This window comes from Leguminivora glycinivorella, chromosome 16 (assembly GCF_023078275.1).
Source record: "Leguminivora glycinivorella isolate SPB_JAAS2020 chromosome 16, LegGlyc_1.1, whole genome shotgun sequence".
NCBI lineage: Eukaryota > Metazoa > Arthropoda > Insecta > Lepidoptera > Tortricidae > Leguminivora > Leguminivora glycinivorella.
This window is the reverse complement of record NC_062986.1, coordinates 19,668,796-19,672,934: the sequence shown is the minus strand read 5'-3', so window position 1 is coordinate 19,672,934 and position 4,139 is coordinate 19,668,796.

Sequence of the window (4,139 nt, the reverse complement as noted above, 5' to 3'; positions counted from 1 at the left end):
TGTTTGTTTAATATCAAACTCAATTGCAAAAACATAGAGTCGGTTATAGCTCAAATTGAAAATAAAAAATTGATTCAATTGAGTCGTATTCGCTTGCATAGCAATAAAACGCTAGAAACGTCAACATGACAAGGGGCGAGGATGACATCGATGTAGTGATGCGCGTAGTCCCGATTATGTACTTCGAAATTCTAAATATTTTAAATAAAAGTTTGTCAATTAAAATAAAATTACTCACTAATAACCATTTTACACATCAAATGAATATGCTCTCATGTAAAGATCAGATAAAGGTACTTTAAAATTAAAGGTCTGCTAAATGTATACATACTGAAACTTGAAACAAAAAACAGTTAAGTAGAAAACAGCGCGAACTATAAAACTTTCAATCAATTTTGTTGAATTCGCTGTTTTATCTACTGCAAAGGTAACTCTTAGGTAAAGTAACACATATTTAAGCTTTATACTAATGTAAAATACCCTATAATGGACGGTGATGCCATTATGGACAAAAAAACATAAATCCTTAAAAATAAGTATCTAAAATTAGTTTCTAAAAACTGACGGCAATGTACCATAAACTAGAGTTGTAGAGCTGTTTCATTTTGAAGTTTCAATTAATTCGGTTATTTCTAAAGGATTTGGCGACAAGATAAAATTCACCAGTTTACTGAAGAAAATATCAAGACGAATTCTTAGTAATATTGCTAAGAGAGTTGAGTTCACGTATAAAATAATAAAAAAATAATACTCGGTGTAAACTTGAATGAGTTTTACTTACCGCATTAAGCATGAGATAAGGTATAAAACATACTAGTTTGTTGCTCCAAAGATATAAAAAATAGCGTCATTTTGCGAGTGTCCATTAATTACCGGAACCGAAAAACTGCGTACCTCCTATGATGGACAAGGAACAATTTACAAAACTAAAATTTACAAGCATTTTTTAAGTGTCCGTGTGGTGACGAGTTAAGAATTTCACCACCCCTTGTCTTCCCGTGGATGTCGTAGAAGTCGACTGTGGGATTTGGGTGAAATTGTGGCGTAGGCGAGAGGCTGGCAACCTGTCACTGTAATGTCACAATTTTCGTTTTCTTTCAACCCCTTAATTGCCAAGAGTGGCACTGAGACTTTAGTAGTTTCATGTGCTCTGCCTACCCCTTTATGGGATACAGGCGTGATTGTATGTATGTGTATGTGTAAAATTTACAAGAAATAATCCTATGTTGAAATAACCCAAACTAATTTTATTTATGATATATAAAATTGACTTATTGAGGCTTTAAAAGTAAAATTGTAAACTTATTTCACTGTCCATAATGAGGGATCCATTACTGGAGAACTGCCGTCCATAATTGGAGAAAAAACACCTAGTTTTAATTTGTTAACTATGAAGAAACCAATAGGAGTATCTATTCTGCAATACGCTTGAAATGTTAAAGAAGGATAGGACATTCAAGATTTAACACGCTTAGCGGTAGAATTTTTAGATTTATCAGTGAAATATCAAAAACGGGCGAAAATTTTTCTTACGCCGTGGCTTGCGTGGGCGACGGTCGCACGATGGTCGCGCGACGGCGATGCGACGCATACGAAATCAAACCTTATCGATATGGAAGTAGACGATGCGATGAGACGCGACAAGACACGACGTTAAACTGTCCATGATAGGGTCCGTTACCTTATAGGATCTTCTTAAAACATTAAAAAATTATAAATATAAAACTAAATAATATGCAAAACCGGATTCAAGGCGGCTGTCCCTTTCGTCTTCCGAAATTGTTTATTTCGTATATTTATTGACGTGATAACGTCTAATAACTCGTTACTACGGGCAGCATGCACGAAAAAGATGACGTCATTGTCCCGTTTCGCAATATAGTTTTTGCGCCATCTATTGGCGCGTGTTGGAACTAAGCGGCTGATCGATGCGCTCGGTATGGTTATAGCGTGTGGCCTGAGTAAAGCACCACAGCTGGGACAGATGGCGCGCCCGTGTGTTGTTCTCGTTAAGCAAGTTATTGCTGCAAGTTTTGAGACGCAACTATAGGTAAGAGTGAGTGGCAAATATCTGCATCTCTTTCTAGCATATACTTCTGTCTCAAAACTTGCAGCAGCGCCGCAGAGATGGGCCAATCGTAATCGATTCCGGATTACACGATTACTTGATTTTACTTTGTAATCCACTACTGGGTGTCAGATTACTTGTAATGTAATCAAGTGAAACGGTAAATTACCATTACATATAAAGGAATCACTAATCATCTATACAATAATTACTATTACCAATAATTCGGAATCATAGTCGATTTAAAATAACTGAAATTATTGACTTGATTACTTTCAGATTACAAATATGTAGTACCTCAGATTGCTGACTGTCACTTTGACACAAAAGTCATCATGGGTGTCGTAAAATAGGTTTTAGAGGGTGCTGATTCCAAAATTAATGACCAATTTGGAATCTGACATTGCTGACTGTCACTTTGACACAAAAGTCGTCATGGGTGTCGTAAAATAGGTTTTAGGGGGTGCTGATTCCAAAATGAATGACCAATGTGGAATCTGACATTGCTGACTGTCACTTTGACACAAAAGTCGTCATGGGTGTCGTAAAATAGGTTTTAGGGAGTTCTGATTCCAAAATTAATGAACAATGTGGAATCTGACATTGCTGACTGTCACTTTGACACAAAAGTCGTCATGGGTGTCGTAAAATAGGTTTTAGGGGTGCTGATTCCAAAATTAATGACCAATTTGGAATCTGACATTGCTGACTGTCACTTTGACACAAAAGTCGTCATGGGTATCGTAAAATAGGTTTTAGGGGGTGCTGATTCCAAAATGAATGACCAATGTGGAATCTGACATTGCTGACTGTCACTTTGACACAAAAGTCGTCATGGGTGTCGTAAAATAGGTTTTAGGGAGTGCTGATTCCAAAATTAATGAACAATGTGGAATCTGACATTGCTGACTGTCACTTTGACACAAAAGTCGTCATGGGTGTCGTAAAATAGGTTTTAGGGGGTGCTGATTACAAAATTAATGACCAATGTGGAATCTGACATTGCTGACTGTCACTTTGACACAAAAGTCGTCATGGGTGTCGTAAAATAGGTTTTAGGGAGTGCTGATTCCAAAATTAATGAACAATGTGGAATCTGACATTGCTGACTGTCACTTTGACACAAAAGGCATCATGGGTGTCGTAAAATAGGTTTTAGGGGGTGCTGATTCCAAAATTAATGACCAATGTGGAATCTGACATTGCTGACTGTCACTTTGACACAAAAGTCGGTATGGTTGTAGCGTGTGGCCTGAGTAAAGCACCACAGCTGCGACAGATGGCGCGCCCGTGTTTATTATTTTTGAGTGTTTGTAATTTAAAAACATGAAAGATTGCATTAAAATAAGCATCTTTTATAGAATGAAGTTGTTTGAAAAACCTACTTATTTAGGAGTTAGAGCAGTACGAAGTTGCGAATTTTCCCATAGTATTTACTAAGGCGCCAGAGATTTTTTTTACCAATATAACCAATTTAAATAAGGATGTTTTGTTATATAAACTTTTTCTTCTCCATTAATATTTACTGAGATATTAGGGTTCTAAGATTAGTAAATGGCACTAGCACTTTAATAAAATTAACGCGTGTCTCGCAAACGGTCTAGGATACAAAATGACGACTTTTATATAGGTATAGGTTAGGTTCGTTAGGTATCTTCAAACGGACGAAGGCTCCTATTCTGTGCAGTTTCTGTAATAAGCGGGGCTCCGTCGATATCGCTTTCTGTCTCTGGCGCCTTAGTAATGCTACGGGAAAATTTTGCAACTTTGCACCACTCTAACTCCTAAATTAGTAGGTTTTAAAAAAAACTTTAATTTATAAAAGATGCTTATTTTAATGCATTCTTTCTAATAAGAACAAAACACTATGCTAGAAAGAGTGCAGAGGAAGTTCTGTAGGCACATTTACAAACGACTGTACGGATATTACCCATATATGTATCCATCTCTATTCGTAACAGGAATGGTTGGTCTTCAAACTCTAGAAACCAGACGGAAACTGCTGCATATTATGCATTACCGCCAACTGTTTCACCATAGAGTAGATGACGCATCCGTGCTTGAGAGAATG